Source organism: Hylobates moloch, unplaced genomic scaffold, assembly GCF_009828535.3.
Source record: "Hylobates moloch isolate HMO894 unplaced genomic scaffold, HMol_V3 SCAFFOLD_18, whole genome shotgun sequence".
Classification (NCBI taxonomy): Eukaryota; Metazoa; Chordata; class Mammalia; order Primates; family Hylobatidae; genus Hylobates; species Hylobates moloch.
In genome coordinates this window covers 71,279,614-71,303,931 of record NW_026652293.1, presented here as the reverse complement: position 1 = coordinate 71,303,931, position 24,318 = coordinate 71,279,614, and positions in this window count along the sequence as shown.

The window sequence follows — 24,318 nt, the reverse complement described above, 5'->3', positions numbered from 1 at the left end:
GAGAAGCTGGATTGAAACAAAGCCAACATTCTCAACACCTAAGGGCGAAGGCGGAGTGTTGACAAAGTTCTCCGCAGCAAGCTTGTGTTCTGCAGCTGTGCCATTAGCTCTTAACTGGCTGACAGAGCCTGGTGCTTTATCTGTTTTTGGGAAAAAAAAAATTCTTAGGACAAGAAGCTTCAGAAATAAAAATGAGAGAGGTTCACTCTTACTCTTCTGACAATCCTGGAAAAGTCCCCAGAAATAACACAGGATCCTTTTTTTCCTTTTTCCAAGACAGAGTCTCACTCTGTCGCCCAGGCTGGAGTGCAGTGGCACTATCTCAGCTCGGTGACACTATCTCAGCTTGGTGGCGTTATCTCAGCTCACTGCAACCTCCACCTCCTGGGTTCAAGCAATTCTCTGCCTCAGCCTCCTGAGTAGCTGGGATTACAGGTGCCCAACACCACGCTCAGCAAAATTTTTTGTATTTTTAGTAGAGACAGGGTTTCACCATCTTGGCCAGGCTAGTCTTGAACTCCTGACCTCATGATCCACCTGCCTCAGCCTCCCAAAGTGCTGGAATTACAGGCGTGGGCCACCACGACTAGCTGACACAGGATTCCTTTGATGCTGCTTTGTCAGCTGGAAATCTCTGGCAGCCAGCGGTGCCCCTGCCTGGGCTTTGCTTGGGCCTGCTGGGCTTGCTCCACCCAATCAGCCTGGCAGGCTGCACTTGGCTTGTGCTGCCAGCTAGGATCCTGTACCCGCTGCAGCACTGCACTCAGCCCACAGCTGGTCCATGCATGCCATGACCGGTTCCACCTTGAGTGCCAGTGTCTGGATGAGGGGGATCTGGCAGCACCCACAACTCCGAGATGCTAGCAAACACGGAGCCCCAAGAGGTGTTACAGCTTTTGCTCGGTGAGTCCTGAGCTCTGAGCCTCCATGAAGTGTTATAGCTCTCATTTGTTCCTGCCACCGGCAGCTTGCCCGCAGCTCACCCGCAGCTCGCCCACAGCTCACCCGCAGCTCGGCAAACAGGGGCGTGTGGTGCCCAGTGGGTTTTTTCACTCCCATAGCCTGGTGAGCAAGAATTTTACAGCTTTTTTTGCACCCACCACTCAGTGAGTTCTGAGTTATTGTCCCACAACCAAGAGGAATGAGGTACGTGGAAACCAGAGGGTCCACAGGGCAGAGAATAATTTTACTGAGTGACAGAAAAGCTCTCGGCAGCAAGAGGGGACCTGAAAGCCCTCTGTGTGAGAGGGGGCCTGAAAGTGGTTAGTCGTCTGTGAGGTTGAGTCCAGGATTTTTATGGGCTCAAAATAGGGGAGTGCATGCTGATTGGTCTATGGGCAGGCCTCGAAAAAGCATGATTTGATTGGCTAAAAGGCATTGAGGAAGTTTTCACTCCAGTCACTGACTCCACCTGTAACTGGCAGCTTGGTTTTCAGGCTTCAAGCTGATTTTGGTTTGAAGGTCAGATTTTGCTAGGGACCCATCCCTGTCTCCCTAGGAATTTGTCTATTGCCTGCTGTTAGAATTGCCAGTATCTGCTTAAAATGCCTGTGGTGCTAGTAATCTCTGCATGAACAGTTCATTTCTCCAGTAAACTGTATGTCTGTAAAAAGTTGTATCTCGTTTTTCTCATGTATTAAAAAAATCATTTTTAGTGTAATATTGTAAATCTTGAATAACAGAATGGGACCCATATGAAGTGCTAATAGTGATGCTGGAAATATTCCCAAGGAGCAGAGAAAAGTCATGACATTACAAGAAAAAGTTGAGTTGCTTAATATGTACCATGGACTGAAGTCTGCAGCTGTGGTTACCCGCCATTTCCAGAAAATTAATTCCATGTAAAAGTCATTACAAAAAAGAAAGGACATTTGTGAAGCCATCACTACAGCTGCACCAGCGGGCACAAAAATCTTACACTTTTGAAAAATACTTTTTAAATCTTGTATTAAAAATGTAGCTTTTATGTGGGTACAGGTTTGCTGTAAGAAAGACATAACTATAGACTCTAATATGACTCAAGAAAAGGCAAAGTCATTATAAGACAATTCAAAGCAAAAGGATGGTAAAAGATCTAAATCTGGAGAATTTAATGTCAGCAAAGTATAGTTTGATAATTTTTTAAAGAGGTTTTGTTTAAGCAATATCAAGATAACAGGAGAAACAGCTTCTTCAGACCAAGAGACAGCAGAAGAGTTTCCAGGTGACATTAAGAAAATCATTGAGGAAAAAAGATATCTGTATGAACAGGTTTTTAATGCAGATGAAAGTGCCATATTCTAGAAAAAAATGCCCCGAATGGTATTTGTTAGTAAGGAAGAGAGTTGTGCACCAGGATTTCAGTCAGGAAGGGATAGGCTTACTCTGTTGTTTTGTGCAAATGCAGTTGGATATATGATCACAACTACCCTTATCTATAAAGCTGCTAACACCTGACTTTTGAAGGGAAAGACAGATGCGAGCTGATAGTTATCTGGTTGTACAGTTATAAGGCCTTGACAATGGAAATTCTTCTTCTGGATTGGTTTTGGTGGTGCTTTGTCCCAGAAGTCAAGGACTACCTTGTCAGTAAGGGACTGTATTTTAAAGTTCTTTTAGTATTGGACAATGCCCCTGGCAGGGAAGAACCCCATGAATTCAACACTGAAAGCATGGAAGTCATCTATTTGTGTCAAATACATCTCTCATTCAGCCTTAGATCAGGGGGTCATAAGGACCTTTAAAGCTTATTACACATGATACTCTATGGAAAGGATCATTGATGTTATGGAAGAGAACCCCAATAGAGAATAACATCATGAAAGTCTGGAAGAATTACACCATTGAATATGCCATTGTTGTTACAGAAAAAGTCATGAAAGCCATCAATCCCAAAACAATAAATTTCTGTCCAGATGTTGTACATGACATCATAGGATTTAAAACAGAGCCAATCGAAGAAATTATGAAAAAGATTGTGGATATGACAAAAAAATAAAAGGTGGGAGATGAAGGGTGTCAGAATATGGATCCTGGAGAAATTCAAGAGCTAATAGACACCACATCAGTGTAAACAACAGACGATAACGTGATGGAGGTGAGTGCTTCCAAATCAGTGCCAAATGATGAGGAAGAAGACGTAGAAGAAACAGTGCCAGAAAACAAATTGACTTCAGGCAATCCGGCAGAAGAGTTCTGATTGTTCGTGACTGCTTTTGATGTCTCTTATGACATGGACCCTTCTAAGACAGGGGCACTCAAACTAAACCACCAGTAGAAGAAAGATTGGTACCAAATAGAAACATTTTTAGAGAAATGAAAAAGCAGAGTCAGAAATTGCAATGCAATTTCTTAAAGTTCTGTAAAGAATATGCCTGCCTCTTCTACCTCTCATTCCTCCCCTTCCACCCTCTCCACCTTTTCTGCCTCTGCCATCCCTGAGACAACAATACCAACCTCTCCTCTTTCTTCTCCTCAACCCACTCAACATGAAGACAAGAAGACCTTTGTGATGCCTACTTCCACTTAATTCTTTATTTCTTAATATCTTTTCTCGACCTTACTTTATAGTAAGAATACAGTATGTAATACATGAATACAGTATATAATACATGTAATAAATGAATTATGTGTCTATCAACTGTTTGTATTATTGGTAAGGCTTCCAGTCAAGTAGCTAAAATTTGGGGGAGTCAAAAGTTATATATGAATTTTCAACTGCGTGACATGTTGGCTTCCCTTATCCCCACGTTGTTCAAGGGTCAACTGTGTTTCATTTTTATCCACTTAATATTTGTAATAGCTGTTCCTAATACTGGCAGTGTGTGATTTCCTGCTTTGTTCATGATCAATAAGTTTATCAATTTTATTAATCTTTAAGAAACAGAAGAGCTTCTGGTTTCATCGATTATTATTTTTCCATCCCGATTTTATTAAATTCTACTCATCTCTAAATTTTTTTATTATTAAGAGATTAATTTGCACTATGTTCTCTATCTCCTTATGGTGAAAATATACATTACTGATTTTAGATCATTTTATTCTTGTCAAATGTAAGCATCTAAAGTTATAAAAAAATTTCTAAGCCCTGTTATAGCTATACCTCACGATTTTTGATATGTTGTGTAATTGTTTTTAATTTTATTTCAAATTATTTTCTAATTACCCTTGTTACTTGATTTTTGGTCATATGCTATTTACAAAAGTATTATTTAATCTCCAACTATTTGATGATTTTTCCTCAAATAAGGTTTCTTTCTCATTGAGTTTTAATTTAACTATTAACTGGACAACACACTGTTTATGATTTGAAACTTATGCAGAGAAAAACTTGTTTTTGCTCATCTTATGTTTTGTTTGTTTGGTTTTTTGGGGTTTTCTGGCAAATGTCTTATGTGCGTCTGGAGAGAATATGTATTCTGGTTTCATTGGATGAAGTGTCCTATAAATATCAACTATAGTAGTATTGTTCAAATCTTCTATGAGCTTAATAAATTTCACTTTTGTTATACTATTGAGTACTGGGAAAAGACTATTAAGATTTCCAAATCTAATTTCATATTTGTCCCTTTTTCTTTCAGTTCTTTTTGTTTCAAATGGTTTGAAGTTTAGTTATTACATGCATTTACACATACTTAGAATTGTTTTGTCTTCAGGATAAACTGACTCCTTTATAATTAGGAAATACGTATATCCTTGGCAATGCTCTTTGTGTAAATATTATTTTGCCTGAAATTAATAGGGAACTGGTATTGTAATTTCTTTTTATTAGGTATTTCATGCTTCTATTTTTAACCTCTCTATATCCTTATATTTAAAATGAGATTTTTTTTTAGTAGACAGTATGATTGGGCCTTGTTTCTTTATTCAGTCTGATAATCTCTACCTTTTAATTTGAGTATTTCGGTCATTTACATGTAATAAAGCCACCAATATTATAGGATTTAAGTCTATTAATTTACTGCTTGTACCCTTTAATCTGATTTAACATTTGTTACATTTTATGAATTAAATTAAATTCACAATTTTAATCTCTTTTGTTGATTTATAATTTCAAACATTTGTTTGAAATTTTTAGTCATTACTTTACAGCCGTGATTGGACATTACGGCCTTGAGTTATCACTTATTTACAAACTAAGTTTTAATGGAACATGCCAAACACATTCATTTACCTTGTCAGTGTAATTGTCTAAGGCTGCTATTTGATGCAGAGAATGGATGGCCCACAAGTGTAAAATATTTACCATCTGACCCTTTATGGAAAATTTCTATACCTATACTGTAAGAGTTTCAAAATGCAGCTTTAATTTATTATAGGTGACCTCCATGTAATGTTATACCAATTCAAGCACAATGTATAAGAGCTTTACACCAGGATTAATTCTCACCTCATTCTTTGTGCTGTTTTCTCAAATATTTTTATTTTCATGTATGTTACAAACCTCCCAATATATTCTAATTGATCTTATTTTTAAACAGTACTTTGTGATAAATTTTTTTTAACGAGAAGTACATTTCTTTATCTAAATATTTGTTGTTCCCACACCCTTCCAAGTTTCCACTTGATATGCTTTTCTTTTCCTAAAGAAATTCTTATTTTATTTATTGTAATTTAGATCTGCTACTGACTCATTCTAAAAAAAGTTTTGTTTAAATAAAAATGTATGTATGCCTCCTTTAATTTTGAAGGATATACTATGTCAATTTAGAATGTTGAGGTAGCAGGTCTTTTCTTCTAGCACTTTCAAAATATTCCATAATATTCTGGCTTGTTTTGTTTCTTATTTTTAAATTTATTTCTCTATTTTTTTTAGTTCATCTCTGGCTGCTTTTACTTGTTTTTACACAATTTGATAATAATGTACCTTGCCATAGTTTCCTTTGTGTTTAATCTATTCAATGTTCATTGACATCAAGATTTCTCATTTTCATCAAATTTGGTAAAAATTTGCAATATATCTTTAAGTGCATTTTTTTAACACACTCACTGTGACTCAAATTTCACATATGCAGTCATGTGCCACATGTTTTGGTCAATGACAGGCCACACATACGCAGATGGTCCCCTAAGATTATAATGGAGATGAAAAATTTTTATCACCTAATGACATCCTGATGATTCTGATCCTGTGTAGGCCTAGGCTAATATGCATGTTTGTGTCTTAGTTTTTAACAAAAATGTTTAGCAAGTAAAAACAAAATTAAATTTTGAAATTAAAAAATGCTTATAGAATAAACATATGAAGAAATAAAACATTTTGTGTCATTCTACATTGTGTTTGTGTTTTAAGTAGTATCGAAGAGTCAAAAAATTAAAAAAAATTGAAAAATTTATAAAGTAAAAATGTTACAGTAAGCTATTGTTAATTTATTATTGAAGAAAACAATATTATTTGTAAATTTATTGTAGCCTGAGTGCACAGTGTTTATACAGTGACAAAATCACATAAGGATGCATTTCTCAGAACATACCCCTTCATTAAGCAATGCATGATTGTATTAAACAGACTAATATGAGATCATTGTTAACTTTTTTCAGTATTTTACTCTCTGTGATTCATTTTGGATATTTTCTATGTTTTTAAGCTCAAACATCTTTCTTTTTCTTATTCTGTTTTATCTATTATTAATTTCATCAGTTGAGGTTTTCATTTGAGAGATTATATTTTTAATCTGTCATAGGATTTTACAAAACATTCTGTTTGCTTTTTCAACATATTCATGTTTTTGTCCGCCAAATACTTGTGCATGTTTATATTAAATATTAATTCTTTTAGAGTCCTTATTTTAAAATTCCATCAACTCTATCCTCTCTGACCTATTTCTGTTGCCTGATCTTTCTCCTGGTTATGTTCCTGTGTTCCTGCTTCATTAACTTTAACACTTGGATTTTATTGTCTTCTTTTAAACAATATTGAATTTGTTTGGAAAGAGAGTTAAGTAACTTGTGGATCCATTCAATAATTATAAACTTTGTTTTCAAACTTTGTTACGGAAGGTTTAAAGTAGCCTTTTCTCCAGGGCTAGTCTAGCTCTGCTAAGACCTGAGATAGCTGGAGTCCCTATGGAACAGCCTGGGTGTTTCATGAGGCCTCTCCACAATGATTTACTGGAACTCAAGAGTCTTCCAGGTCTGGGAGGCTCTTACAATTGTTGAGCTCATAGCTCCTCAGAAATAAACTGCCTGGCCTGCTGGATTTCAAATTACACTTGCACAGATACTTCTTTTATAACAGATTTAAGCAGATCCTTATGCAGATGTCTGAAGCTGCATCTCTGAGTAGCTCCCGCCTCATTGTTCAATTCCCACCTATGAGTGAGAACATGCGGTGTTTGGTTTTTTGTCCTTGCGATAGTTTACTGAGAATGATGATTTCCAGTTTCATCCATGTCCCTACAAAGGACATGAACTCATCATTTTTTATGGCTGCATAGTATTCCATGGTGTATATGTGCCACATTTTCTTAATCCAGTGTATCTTTGTTGGACATTTGGGTTGGTTCTTTGCTATTGTGAATAGTGCCGCAATAAACATACGTGTGCATGTGTCTTTATAGCAGCATGATTTATAGTCCCATTATAGTAATGGGATGGCTGGGTCAAATGGTATTTCTAGTTCTAGATCCCTGAGGTGGGAATTGAACAATGAGAACACATGGACACAGGAAGGGGAACATCACACTCCGGGGACTGTTGTGGGGTGGGGGGAGGAGGAGGGATAGCATTAGGAGATATACCTAATGCTAAATGACCAGTTAATGGGTGCAGCACACCAACATGGCACATGGATACATATGTAACAAACCTGCACATTGTGCACATGTACCCTAAAACGTAAAGTATAATAATAATAAAAAAGAGTAGATCCCACCTTTCCCATATTCTTCCCTATAAATTCAAGCTCCCCCATCCTCAAACTTCAGTCTGTTTGAATCAACTGTGCAATACCAAGACACTTTACTTGGTTCAGTCTTCTCACTTTACTGTCCAGAATGTACTTCCACAAAAGAAAAGCCTAGTTACCTAATTTGATTCCATGTTATTCTGGAATTATAGTTCTATGCTGCATGTAACCTGATGCCGAAAAACTGCTTTCTCATACATAATTGATTTCTATTCACATATTTATTGTTTACTTTTTCCAGCCTTTATCTAAAATAATTTTATAGTTTTGTATCTCCTTTAATTAAACAAGGTTGATTTTAAACTTTTCTATTTTTCTGATTTGTGTATTTGTATGTATAAATTTCCCTTTCACCAACTCCTTTAGCTTAATCTCAAAATGCTATTGTCACATTTTAATTATCATAAAAAATTTCTCTTTTCTAATTCTTCGAATCATAGGCTATTTTATATTTGTTGCTTAATTTTCACATATTTAAGCAGTTTCTAATTAACTTTTAATTATTAATTTCTATCTTAATTCCAATGAAGTGACAGAAAATACTGAATGATTTCCACTTTGTGTAACAGTTTAATTTCCTTTGAAGACCAAGACATATTCTATTTTGTGGCCGTTTTACATGCACCTGAAAAGAAGATGTATTCTGCAGTTGTTGGATGTACATTCTAAAAGTATCAATTATGTCAAGTTTATTAATTGCAAATCTCCCATATTCTATTTTTTTGCTTGCTTGCTGTCTTAGTAACTAAAATAAAACAAATGTTTTAAAAGCTTTGAACATGATTGTAGATTTGTCTATTTCTCCTTCCATTTTTGTCCATTATTGTTTAAAGTATTTTAAAGATATATCGCTGAGGACATATAATTTAGGGTTGCCATTTTATCTATTGATTTGTCTTCTTGTATTGCATCTCTGTATTGTCTTGTCTTGTATTGTATTGTATTGCATCTCTTTATCTCTATGGAATTATGCTAAGTGAAAAAAATGCCAACTGTTACATATTATGTAGTTCCATTTACACAGCTATCTTGAAACGACAAAATTTGGAAATTGAAGACAGATTAGTGGTTGCTAGAGAAAGGGTAGGGAGAGATGGAGGAGAATGCGGCTATCATGTAAATATGCACATGAAGAATCCTGGTTGTGGTATGCACTATAGTTTTGGAAGATGTTACCACTGGGAGAACCAGGTAAAGAATATTTGAGATCTCTCTGTATTGTTTTTTATGACTGCATGTGAATCTACAAATATTTGGAAATAAAAACTTTTTAGAATGCTTCCTAAAATTTTAAGTTAAATAACAGTGACCTCTATCTGTCGCCCAGGCTGGAAGGCAGTGGCGCAATTGCGGCTCACTGCAAGCTCTGCCTCCTGGGTTCACGCCATCCTACTGCCTCAGCCTCCCAAGTAGCTGGGACTACAGGCTCCCGCCACTACGCCTGGCTAATTTTTTGTATTTTTAGTAGAGACGGTGTTTCACTGTGTTAGCCAGGATGGTCTCCATCTCCTGACCTCGTGATCCACCTGCCTCGGCCTCCCAAAGTGCTGGGATTACAGGCGTGACCCACCATGCCCGGCCTATTTATATATTTTTATAAAAATTTTTGAAAAGCACATAAAAACTTTCATGTATATGTAGGCTTTTTTAAGGATAGCTACTCATAATTTTTCCCTTTTGCAACTATTTTATATTTAAGGATATGAACTATGCTATAAAAAGGAAATCATTTATTTTCCCTTCTCATATCTAACTCTTAACCGAGTTGCTGGCTTAGAATTTAGCCTGGTGTGACTCAAAAGTAATGCATATGATTACTAAAGATTGACAGATGGTCATAAGAAACACAGCAATTTATTGATGTCTAACTACCAGTTGTATAGCTAATTACTTGTGATCCAGAAGCGAAAATTGGCCTTTGTCATATAAAATATGTCTTTATGTTATTTTCTATAATCCCTATAATGCAGCATCTAATTGTGTGATATTTATGCATTAGGAAAATAAAAGAAAATGATTCCTTGGATATGTTTCTATTTGGAGATTATGTACATTCTATAATAGTGATATATACGGTGAAGGATTCATCAAAACTCTTCCTCTACATCATGGGAACATGGTTACATTACATTTTTCTAGCATCCCTTGTAGTTAGGTCCTATCATATCATCAAGTAAATCAAATGATCACAGAAGCAACCTGTCACAACCTGTCACAACCTGTCACACTTTTTCTTCCTTCATATGTTGCCTGAATGCACAGGATCAGTGGAGGATCCAAAAGCCCTAGACATTGGCAGATCCAACAGATGGAAAAGAGCCAAGTTCCTGAGTTGCTGGAAGGAAGGGAGCCTACTGATTATAAACGTAAGCATTGATCATTGAATGGGCCTACAATTACTTTTCTTGTTTTAGGTCACCTTTACTTTAATGGCATTTTGTATAGCCATCAGTTATACATTAACTACAATTACAATGGCTTTTTCACTTTATAAGAAACAGATTTTTTTTTACAAAGTTGTGTCATCTTGCATTTTCACTAACAATGTATGCAATTTCCAGTTGTTTCACATCTTTGACACTGCTTGATATTGTCAGCCTTTTGAATTTTAACAATTCTAGTGAGTAGGCACTCCCAAATTACTGTTACTGTTTAATTTTCATTGTTTTAATAGTAATAATTTATGTATCTTTTCATGTGTTTCTTTTCTATTTATGTACCTACTTCGTTGTGCTTGTTCAAATTTGTTCCTCTTACTTTATTAGGTTGCTTGTGGTATTACTGAGCTGTAAAAATGTTTTAATATATTTTGCATACAAATTCATTATTGTATATACTTTTTGCCAATATTTTTTCGACTCTGTGATTTGTGTCTTTCTTTCCTGTCTTCATTTTCCTATTAGTGTTTGTGAGACGGAGTCTTGCTCTGTTGCCCAGGCTGGAGTGCAGTGGCGCAATCTCGGCTCACTGCAACCTCCGCCTCCTGGGTTCACGCCATTCTCCTGCCTCAGCCTCCCGAGTAGCTGGGACTACAGGTGCCCGCCTCTGTGCCCGGCTCATTTTTTGTATTTTTAGTAGAAACGGGGTTTCACCATGTTAGCCAAGATGGTCTCGATCTCCTGACCTCGTGATCCACCCGCCTCGGCCTCCCAAAGTGCTGGGATTACAGGCGTGAGCCACCACGCCCGGCCTGTGATTTGTGTCTTCATTTTCCTATTAGTGTGTTTATTAAAGCAAAGAGTTCTAATTTTCTTGAAATCTTACGATTTTTATTTTATAATTCCATTATTTGTAGCAAAGAAGTTTGGCATAACCAAAAATCACTAAACATTTTTTCTATATTATTCAAATTTTCATACTTAAATTTAGCTGTATGATTCATTTGAGTTCATTTTTAATATGGTGGGAGTTTTTTTTTTAACTTGGATCTGTTTATATGTGAGATATTTCTGGACTTTCAATTTAATTCCATTTTTCTATATGCGTATTGCTTATATTTTTTGTCAATATTACACTGTGCTGATTACTATAGTTTTATAAGAAGTTTGAAATTGGGTGGCATAAGTTCTCAATTTTTTTCCTCATTTGAAAAATGGTTTTGTTTATTCTATGCTCTTCATCTTTTCATGTATATAAGTTATCTTGTACTTTAAGAAAGCCGGCTCTGATTTTGGTTGGGATTTCAAGAAATCTATAGAACATCTTAGGGAGAAATTACATTTTAAACATACCAAGTCTTCAAGAAATGAGCACAGAGTATCTCCCCATTAACTTAACTCTTCTTTAATTTCTTTGTGCAATGTTTCATAATTTTAAATGTACTGGTCTTTGATGCTAATTTAAAAGGTATTGTACATGGTGTTTTCTTTAAACTGAATTTCACTTCTAATATTCCACTTCTAGCTATAAAAATGCAATAATTTTTATATATTAATAACTTGATATAATATCAAAACTGTATCTTATGCCCTAGGGCAACCCATATTATGCCACCCAATTTCAAACTTATCATAAAACTATAGTAATCAGCACAATGTAATATTGACAAAATATAAGCAATAAGCATGTAGAAAAATGGAATTAAACTGAAAGCCCAGAAATATCTCATATATAAATAGATCCAAGTTAAATTAAATTAAATTCTATAAATTCCTTTTACCAATTTGAAGTTAGCAGTTATTTTAGTTTCCCAAGAGGATTTTATAAGGAATAGGTGGATTTTGTTGATAAATTTTTCTTTTCAATCTGTTAATATGATGAATTACATGAATTGTTTTTTCCTTGGGGGAAAAATTCACGTGGTCATGATGTATTTATCCTTTATATTAAATTTGACATTCTAATTTAATTCAGCTAATTTTGTGCTTTTTAATTAGTTTTTGATCAAAATGTTTTAAAATAAAAATATTCATGTTTAACTTTTGCATACCCAAAATATTTCAATCACATATTGGATCAATAAAGTGAGCAAAATATGGTCAAGTAAAGAGAATTAATTCTTTTTGTACAGATCTAAGTTTAACATTTAAGGCAATTTCTTATCTTCATTATTCATAGATAAATATTTTTGTTATTCAAAAAGAATGTTATTTGGGGGTCCCAAATAACATTGATGAAGTAAATATCATCAATGACTTCTTGTTTCAAATGTTACCTTTTCTATTTTGACCCCAGAGATCATCACGGAAATATTTCATAATATTTTAGGGCCTAGAGATTTACAAATCAAAAAATTATATTACTTGTGGAAGAGGGAATCCATGAAAAGTTTTATTTTTTTTTTTAAGTTATCTGTTACAGATTGTCCATTTGAAAGACCCAAACTGCTTCTTAAGGAATACAGGGGTATAATTGCTTAAAGGTTAAAACATCCAAGATTGGCTGGAAGCACTTCACTGTAGAACGTAACTTTTGTCCTCACTTGAAAGACCACAAATAGGGTGAAATAAATTAAGAAGTGAAGGAGTACTGGCTTAAACAGCACAGCAGTGAAGAGACCTGGGCGGCGGAGTCTGGCTTTGCTGATTTCAGTGTGTGGACATAGCTGAATTCACAGCAAAACTGGCATGCAACACAGGACATTTTACAACTAGAAAGGAAGGAAAACAGACATCGAGAACCCACAGGGAACAGCAAGGGCTATGTAATTTTAAGCTATTCTCTGCATTGTTTTCCAACTGATAATGGCTTCAAAGTGAAGAATAAAAACTTTCTTAATGAAACCAGGGAGAAAATCCATGGAAGATAGGTGAATCTGAACTTTATATAAGGGAGTTGTTTCAACGTGCAGCCTAGCAGTTTTAGAGTATCTACATTTTATCCACTAGTATCCCTACGTCCTATTTCATAGACTCTCTGCATTAAAACTGATTTCTTTCATCTACAGGGCAAAAACAAAACAAAACAAAGCTCTACAAAGATCTATAGGAAACCTAAATATATTTTGTTCTTAATTTTTGACTTAATATTATTTCATAGAGTCACAGAATTTCAGAACATAAAGTAATACTAAATATCTTTTAGCCCAACTTTATTGTTTTACAAGTGAGAAGAAACATAAAGCTTACAGGGACCCAAGACTTTCTTCTACAAATCCAATGACTTTTTCCCTTCATTTTTTTCTTTATTTTCTCATTTTCTTCTAATTTAGTATTTTAGAGGCAAAATTTTAAATATTATTTGCCACAACACTAAATATTATTTTTCTTAAATAATGTCTTAGATTATTAAATTTTCTATCTCCCCCTTTTTTTTTTCTGCATGGCAAAACCCTTCTTTAGTTTTCCTAAGAAGGCCTTAGGGGACAGCAACTCAGTAAAAACAACTATCGCATGTCAAAGGTTCATAATTATAATGGTTTATCCATGCAAACCTACCTTCATAATTTCATTCAGATTGAAATGTTCTTATTTATATCTGCATAATTATGTAATTTTCTACACAGATCTAATTGCAACCCCAGACACACTTTGATCAAATATCAATTTATATTTAGCCAGAGGAAACAAAACATTCAAACTTTATAAATCATGAGTGCTAGTATGCCATGTGTTTTAGAAATAACACTGGTAAATTACAATTATAAATTCAAAGCCCAATAAATAAACTTCAATATCAATCTCTGAATAATGCAAAATCACCTTTCTTTCCTAAGCAAAGAAATGTTTCTCCATTCTAGGACTTCCTTTAAATAAAAAGGATAAAAAAATCTTATTATAACTCCCTTTTAGATTTCCCCCCTAAGAGATTCATAGCATACGGTTAACTTAGAGGAAATGGATAGTTTTCTAGAAAAAATGAAGAAATAGAAAATTAATAATATGTACTCATTAAATAAATTGAGCCAATAGTGAAAATATCCCACCAAGATATTTATATAAACTTGTCCCACATATTTTATACTTTAATTCTGCCAAACATTCAAGGGATAGAAAGAGAATAGAAGAAAGGATCAATACAACATTTACTTTATAAAGTTACTATCTTAACACCAAATTCAGGGAAGAAAAGTACTAGAAAATATATTTAGAAAGCAATCTCTGTCATTCATGAAGATCCTGATATCCTAAATACAATAACAAAGTGATAACTTTAACAATCTAGGATTTATTCCAGTATATAATAGAAACTCAGAACCTTTGAACGTATAAAAATGAACATTTGGAATATTTTCACACACACATGCACACGCAAATACACACACATTTGCAATCTAAAAATAGAAGGATACTGCCTTAACCTTACAAAAGAACATATCAGAAATCTACAGGAAACATGTGCCCAAATTCTACCAACCTGCCACAGAATTATCACATCCTCTTTGGAAGAATATAATGTCATCCAAAACCTCTACAATTCATAATACCCAAACTTACGTACTCAATAAAAATTATTAGGCATGTCATACAAGACTAAATTATAGACATATCTATATCTGTATTGGTATCTATATCTATCTACTTATCTATAGAGAGAAACCAGACTTCTCCCAAACCCCCAGACATGTTTTTTCAGAATTATGGTTAATAGAGTTAAGACATTAAAGAAAACATGAATAATTTTGCCAGGTTACTGGAATTTCTAAAAGCCACTCAGATTTAAATCTTGGAGTTGAAATTACCAGTATTTATAGAAATTCAGTAAGAAGAAGAGAATTAGTGACAATGAGTTAGACAAGAAAAACTTATCTAGATGGAAACATGAAGAGAAATAAGGACAGAAAAAAAAAAAGAGTAGAACGTATAAGAAATAAAAAGAGCCTAACTTATATGGAAGTAAAGTCGCAGAAGTAGAAGAAAAACTTCATGGGAGATAAACAAAACTTCAAAAGATAATGGCTACATGGTTGCCAAAGATGACAATAGACATCAAAGCAAAAAAAAATTAAGAAACTAAATCCCAGGTTGGGTAAATTTTATTACATTGTATACAGCTACAGTAGTTATAACAGTATGGTATTGATGCAAGGAGATGAATGGGCAAACATAAAAAATACAAAAATCAGAAACAGCCGAGACACACGCTGTCAACCGATGTAAACACAGTTACACTGCAATATAATGAAGAAAAGATGGTCTTTTCCCTAAATGTTTCTGAACTAATTTATTATCCATATGGAAAATCAGTGAGCTGTGAATACCAACAGCTCCCTGCCTTCTACAGCATATCCCAAAATCATTTTCAAAAGGAGCTTGGAGCTAAGTGAGAAAGATAAATGTAAATATCAAACAAACATGTCTTCCAAAAGCTAACATAAGGACCTATTCATGTGACCTTAGCGTAGGTAGCTATTTACTTTTTTTGCATGGTATAAGTAATTAGCAGTAAAGTGCATGGACCTTAATCACGGTTGAATACATATTTTGTATGACTATGTACTCTTGTAGTCTTCATCCACACAGGATTAAAGATTTCCAGGAACCAGGCAGGTTTCTTTTTATCCTCTCCCAGTTAATACCCCACTCTATAACCACTATTCTAACATCTACAATCATAGTTAAAATTTATTTGTTTGAACTTTATAAATGAAGTAATTCAGGATGGAAGATTCTTCTTATATTTTTGTGATATTTTTCCAATCTAACTCTTTCTTTTCTTTAAGTTTTTGGAAAGTTGAAAGTTATACATGAATTTTCTTATTATTTATATTTATTTCTTTTAATTATACTTTAAGTTCTAGGGTACCCGTGCACAACGTGCAGGTTTGTTACATATGTATACATGTGCCGTGTTGGTTTGCTGCACCCATTAACTCGTCATTTACTTTAGGTATTTCTCCTAATGCTATGCCTCCCCCAGATCCCCACTCCACGAGAGGCCCCCGTGTGTGATGTTCCCTGTTCCCTGCCCTGTGTCCATGTGTTCTCATTGTTCAATTCCCACCTATGAGTGAGACCATGTGGTGTCTGGTTTTCTGTCCTTGCGATACTTTGCTCAGAATGATGGTTTCCAGCTTCATCCACTCTTTCAATAGTACCTTATTCTTTGCATTATTCTACTATATCCTCGGTCAATATTTGGTTTATTTCTTATAAAGTATTTACGCAGAATATATAGAACATGTAGGAAGACAATGAACAGTAAAGATCATTCAAACAATTTTAGTTTTGAATTTGAGATTATCCAATAGTTAATCTCAAGTTAATTTGTGAATAGGGACTCAAGATCATTAAGAAAATGCAAGCATTTAGTGATACCACTACACAAAACAATAGAAAAAAAATTAAGTGATGCCACTAAGTATTGCAGAAGTGCGAGATCAATCACTAGTGGAATGTGAATTGGTAAAACCACCTAAGAAAAATATGCCCATGAAAATTTATAGCACAATTATTTAAAATTGCCAAGCTTTTAAACAAAAAAAATTTATTAATTATGAGTAATATAAATGATGAATTGTGTATGCAAATGATAAATCCTATATAACAATGGAAAGATAATGATCTGAATCTATATGAGAAAGCATGCATGAATCTCAAAAGAAAAAGAGAAAAGCAAACAACCCTAAACAACGCATCCTATATTCCTGACTTTACAAAAAGTTCAAAAACAGGTAAAATTAAACGATGTTTCAAAGAGTGGTGGTTACCTTTGTGGGGGTCATGATTTCGATGGAACATTCAAGAGCTCTGAGCTCTTGGAAGATTTCTGTATCTTGATTTGTGTGATGGTTACACAGATGGGCAAAAGTTCATACACCAGTGAACTTAAGATATGCATACTTTATACACTGTATGTAACAGATTATACTTCAATAAAAATCTTAAGAGAAAGTATAAAAATACCAAGGAAAAATTGTAAAAGTATGCTTAATATACAGGTGAATAAAACAAATGACAGGCTGGAAGAAAATGCCCTCTATTCATGTTTCCACATTACATAAACAACCTGCAATCCTGTAAAAGTAAATGGAAAATGAAAAAAATGACATAAATGGAAAATGAACAAATTACATTAAAAAACTTACAAACAAAACTTAACGGTGAATTTGTGGACCAAAAGTTGCTCAACCCACTAGAAATCGGAAAAATTTAAAAAGGGCACATTTCCGCATTTAAACCCAACCCAAAGTGTCTAGCAATAGCACATGACCAGAGTGTAAATTAGCATTGCTTTGAAGAGTAATTTAGCAGTTTCTAATAAAATTGTAAATATACATGCCCCATGGCCAGCAATTCCATTTCTATATCTGGAGATGCATTCAGAATAATCATCAAGAGAATATTTATAAAGTTATTTGTTGAACAATTACTCAACTCAGCAAAAAATCAAAGACATATTAAGTATCAATTTTTAAATGTATAAATAGAGCACATTTTCTGCCTGAGTGTAATTTTAGACAGTAATTAAAAGAATTTTAGTAAAGCTATTTATGTCATTTTTTGGTTGAGTTCCAAAATTGTTAATGAATAAAGCAAAAGCCAAATGTGAGGGGTGCTACCATTAATGTGAATGGAAACACACAAAAACATGTAGAATGAGAGTATATACTTTAATAGATAGTCATCAATATGAAAATTTATTTCAAGTATGTTAGAAAGACAAAAGTTAAAAATACCACAATCTGCATGTTACTGTATGTGCATGTCAATGAGAGGCAAGAGAATAGAATTGGAAATATCAGATGAAGGAAAAAATCTGAAGCAATCTAAATTGAACAATAAAATAATGACATTGGAAACTCTGGTCGTGAAGATGGAGTAGCCCCATTCCTCTGAGGTCCTCTGTCTTACAGTCTGAAAAATCTTCAGTTTTTACAACTAAAACAACACAACAACAAGCATAGAAAGAAGCCTCTGTAACATGGAAAGAAGTGGGCCACTTAGGGAATCTCACAACTTTTCTTCTTGGATCTTACTGAATTTTCTTATAATCTCCAACATAAATCAACCAACAGGCATAGACAAAAAAAAAGCATAAAAACTTCAAGAAAAGCCTGTCACTGCCTAACCTTTCAAAGGAAAATATTTTTGGCAATACCCAGCCAATATCAATGGAAAAATTGCAACCCCTTGTTTGCAGTTTTAGTGGGTCAAGAGGGGAGCTGGTCTTCCAACCAAACTCCCTGCCTCACGGAAGCAGGCAATGCTCTAATTTGCTTGCTAGGTTGTATCTATAGGACCCAATAGTCAGCTGATCTTCCATTCCCCACCGTAAGAACCAGGTGGTGTCCTGATTCCCCACTCCTACCCAGTAACAGTGAGATTTAATTTGGTAATGCCAGAAAGAACTAGCCTCCTCTAACTCACACCCAACACACACATGCCAGGTATAAGCAGAGCTGTGTGGGAGCTGAGCCTTTATACTCACCTAACATCGGATAGACTGTACAAGATGGTGCAGGTCAGAGCTAATAAACACTCCATGTTCCCCCTACTCTTGGTGTCAGGAAGGTGCATTATGGGGCTGAACCTCCCCACCCACCCAGCAGGAATAAGACTGAGCAAGGCAAGGTAAAGTAGAGTCAATTGACACTCTTGTTCTATTATCCCTGTTATCAGTGAGACCAAGTGGGGAAGTGAACCTATACCCTACAACCAGCATGAGTGAAGAATAATGAGGTGCTGAGAGGCCGGGCTAGTTGGCACTCCCCTGCACCCTCCCTTCCTCTGCTGTCACTGAGGCCCAGTGGGGAGCTGGGCTTCCTACCCCACCCTGGAGGAACAAAGCAGAATTTTCCAGCCCTCTATTTCCCCACCCCTTGGTTGTAGCAGGGCCCAATAGGGAGCAAGGAGGTATTGGCAAATGGTACCTAACTTTTGCCAGGAAACTGTCAGTAGGGCCAAGAGGCAGTTAATCTTTGACCGCACCTGTTTGCAATGAGCTGGTGTGAGTTACTGCCCCACTGTTGCTTGAGTGGTGCTGGCAGGCCCTGTGGAAAGCCAAACTGTCACACTCACCTAGCCCTCACCTTCACTTCAACAGAGGGACCTCCTGCTAAAATAAAAGAAGATTAAATAGGATCCTGCATTTCATAATATAATATCTAAAATGTCCAGATTAAAATTTAAAAATAACTTTAACTATCATGAACCAAGAAAATCTCAACAAGAACGAGAAAAGACAATTGATGCCAAAACTACATTAATCATTATGTTAGAATTGTCTAACAAAGGTTTTACAGTCATCATAATAATTATAAAAAACTTCAACGAGCCATTACAAATTCTCTTAAAAATCTTTTAAAAATTAAAAAAAATTCAAGAATAAAATAGAAGTTTAACAAAAATAAAGAAAATAATAGAATTGGAAAATACAATAATCGTGATACACATCTTCCTAGATTTTATCAATAGCAGAGTGGAAATTTCACCAGTCCAGTGAAATTGAGGAAAGATCAGGGAAACTAACTCGCCATGAACAGAGAGACAAGGGATTGGGATTGTGGGGACAGAGTTTCAAGAAACAAGGTAATGATAAAGACAGCTAACATTTGTGTCATTAGAGTTGCAGAAGAAAAGGGCAGAAAGAGCAAGACTTACGTATTTGCAGAAATAATGGCTAAAATCTGTCCAAACTTGAGAATACTGCCAAGGAGGTGGAGAAATTGAATTACTTGTTCACTGATGTTGAGAAGGGAAAACGGTACAGGAACTGCAGAAAACTATTTGGTAGTTTTTGGAAAAAATTAACCTGTGCTCTGAGGCATTGACTGCAGATAAACGAAAATGTATATTCACAGAAAAACCTGTAAGCAAGTGTTCATAGTAGCTTTATTGATGATGCCTAGAGCCCAGAAACAACCCATATGTCCTTTGATTGACGAATGATTAAATAAACCTTGGTATATCAATTCTGTGAAATACTATTTGCCAATAAAAAGGGAAAAACTATGGGTACACACAATAGCTTGTATGAATCTTGGGGGAATTATCCTGTGCTGAAAACACCCCCCAAAGTCAGAAATGTCTGATTGCATTTTATAACATTTTTAAATAACAAAATTACAGAAATGGAGAATAGGGAAGTGGTTGCAAAGAGTTAGAAATGGCGGGAGAAGGGTGTTGATGGGGAGGGGGTGCAGTCATAAAAGGGCAAGATGAAGGCTGCTTTTGGTGAAGGAGTTATTCTGTACCTTGACTGTATCAATGTCAATATCCTGACTCTGATTTCACACTGTAGCTTTTCAACATATTGCCTTTGAACGGACTTCACAAGAGTATATGTCGTCTATTGGTATTATTTCTTACAGCTCTATATGAATCTACAGTTTTCTAAGCAACAAAAAAGTTCAGTTAAAATATATCTTTGCATTGACAACAATGAGCTGAATTCTAGTATCGATTTAATTGATCTTCCATGAACTGAAGATTAAGATCAATTTAATTCTGTGATTTTGAGGTTTAAAAAGAGAATAATGGTTAGAAGTGGGACTCCTTTTTGGTTTGTACCAGCTTCAGTTGTTCACATAATGGAAATATGAAATAAGTATAAAAATTTCAATTAAATAACAAACAAACATCTTTCTCCCACACAAAAAAAAACAAGAACACAAAACAAAGAAGAAGCAACAACAATAACAAAAAAAAATAAGAAAAACAAGGACTACATCAGTCTGCATTTCACAATCTGATTTTATCAACTAGGAGGATTTGTTTCCCACACTTAAAAACCTTCCGTTTCCACCTGTCATCACGTCCTGCCAAGCACCTGGCTTCACTTGATTCCCCCAACTGATCATGTGCTTCTCTAGGACAAAGACAATGGTCTTTTCATTTTCGTATTTCTAAGTCCATGTGTGTATTTTGTATGTTTTCTTTTTAACTTAAATTTCCAATATAAAATATATTGAATATGAAATAGGAAATTTGTAAGAATTGATGTTTATTATAACTGCTAATTTAGCTGCCACAAAATACATAATATACACACAACCATTAGATTCTCTGTAGAAAAATCAACATGGGAATTAAAAAAAATCATTGTAAAATGTATTAACATAAAATGAGAAATAACAATTATGGTGTTTAAAATATGTAAGAAAACCACACAATAGTCCCTTCTTATCCATAAGGGATATGTTCTAAGACCCCGAATGACTGCCTGAAACCACAGATAGTACCAAACTCCGTACACACTACGTTTTTTCTTTGCTTATATACCTATATATAAAGTTTAATTTATAGATTAGGCAAAGTAAGAGACCAAGAACAATGACTCAAAGTAGAACAATTATTACAATATAATGTAATGAAAATTAATGGGAATGTGGTCTTTCAAAAATTCTTATTGAACTGTACTCACCTTTTTTCTCATGACGAGATGAAGTGAACGAGGTAAGTGATGTAGTGTTCAGAACGTATGAATTTTTATTATTTTATTTCATTTAATTTTTGAGACAGGGTTTCACTCTGTCACCCAGGCTGGAGTGCAGTGGTACGATCATGGCTCATTGCAGCCTCAACCTCCCTGGGCTCAGGTGATCCTCCTACCTCAACCTCCCATGAAGCTGGGACTGCAGGCACGCACCACCATACCCATTTTTCTTTTTTTTTGTCCTTTTTATACAGATGAGGTTTCACTATGTTGCCTAGGCGGGTCTTGAACTCCTGGGCTAAAGTGATCCTCCCACCTTGGCCTCCCAAAGTGTTAGGAATACAGGCATGAGCCATCATGCCCAGTGGATTATTTATTTCTGGAATTTTGTATTTAATACTTTCAGACTATGTTTGACCCTGGGTAACTAAAACCACAGAGAGTGAAACATCAGATAGAAAGGGACCACTGTATTTTCTTCCAGAAAGATATAGGTTTTTCAGCCTGTAATTCATGCACAGACTTTAATGATCCATTAACCTTCTAAAAAATATTTTGTGAACATGTACCTAATCATCTCATATTTTTTAGAAGACATTAAATAGTTTTGTATATACATAATACAGGCCTCCAAGCTGTCAAAAAAAGTTGAGATTTACTGCATAGGCCTACTTACATGAAAACTCAAAGTATTTTCAAATATTCTTTGAGTGTAGAAAAAGAGCAAGAAGACTTAATTGTAAATATGTGATATAACTGACAATGTCATGATAACCCAAGGTTTAGAGACTTTGATATGTCTGTGAGGAGGAAACCATTAATATGAGGGTTTCTGAAATTTCTCTCTACCTTCTATGTTCTCCTCAGATGATTTCTCCTCCACTTTCAGGAACTTCCTCTGCTTGGTACATCTGCTCTGTCAGATCCCCTGGTGGCTGCTGGAATGAAAATTGGAAGGAAATGAGGATAGGAGGAATTTAATGGGTATTTACATTTCTTGCCAGAAAATTTTTCTTGAGTGTATTTAAAGGAAGGGCATCAGGGGACACAACCTGACACCCTTTTAAAAAATTACATGAATTAAATCACTTTTTTCTTTATTGAGGCATAGCATATCTTTTTATGATATATTGAGTGTTTTCCTAAACTTTTTATTTAAAGAGAACTAACAAATTTGTTGACATTTCAATATTAATCACTGATCAGTAATAATTACTGATAAATGCTTCATTTACAGTAAATGGATGGATTATTTGCAACATTTCTGCATAGTTACCTCTTTTATCAAAGGTTATAAGCTTTGATTAATAGGACACACTGCACACATATTCACACACGAAGCATCAAATATCATATGGAATAAATATGTGATATATGTGTGAATATAATTACATGCTCTAATTTTTAAAAATACACAAAAGCAGCAGTATAAAATTAAAAGGAACAGACAATAAGTTTGACATTTGCAACATATACAACCTATACTGGAACATTAAAGAGAGGTAAGATATGGGTAAATGAAAAAGAAGACATGGAAACATTCTAGGCTGCAGATATGCATACAAGCATCCAAAAAAGGAGACCAGTTTATAAAGTCACGTTACCAAAATTTTCACAATGGTGACATTGTAAAATCCCTTTAGCTATTCTCATTTTCAAGGAATCATACAAAAGAAAGCTAAGTATATATTGCATCATTCAACTTTTTTTGGACAAAATAATGTACTTTCCCTCTTTAAACACAGGAATTAATGCTAGGTGAAGACAGATGTTTCTAAGTTCATGTCTGCTGTGGTCTAACCTAAACTGGGTTACCATGACAACTTGTGCAGCACTGGATTTAATTGGATAAAAAGTTTATTTTTTATTATTTTTTTTTTAGCTCATTGTCTTTATCCACTAATGATCAACTTATAATACTTCTTAATGTTCCAGGTCACAAGTATAATTAACAAGAATGTTACGTGTTTATTTCATTTTTTTCGGTTATTAGAAGAAATACACACAGCACGTTTTTCTCTATCAGCATCCCTCCTTCCATGTATACATATTCCGTCACGTATTTGTCTCCGTTTTAAAATTTGGTGGCTCAGTGTCTTTTTGTTTTCTTCTTTATGTCTAAAAGAAGCTCTCAAAAAAAAACTTCTTTCCACCATTCACAGATTTCATTATCTTATCTTTTTTTGTGTGTGTGTGGTAGAAGGTCGGTAGGGAAAGTGGAATTAGGTATAGGGCTTTGTGGGATGGTGTAGGAGCAGCTAACTATGCTTCATCTTATCAACCTTGTTACTTAACTCAGTGTAACAGATCAGAGTTACTAAATTAAGAATCCTATAATTTGCTTTTCCAGGCAATCCCCTTATGACTCATCCTGTTTTAAAGTTGTAGTTATAGTTTCCGACAGATTAATGCTGACCATGTCTTTGCCACGTGGTTACTCTTTGGAACCCTTTATTTTCACTGACATGTTCAAAACATTTTCTTACATCTCTCCTGTTTGAAAAATTAAGTAAGCAAATATTTGAGTAATTTAAGGCTTTAAAAACGTATTTTGGCCAGGCGCAGTGACTCACGCCTGTAATCCCAGCACTTTGGGAGGCCGAGGTGGGCGGATCATGAGGTCAGGAGATCGAGACTATCGGGATAACACGGTGAAACCCCGTCTCTACTAAAAAAAA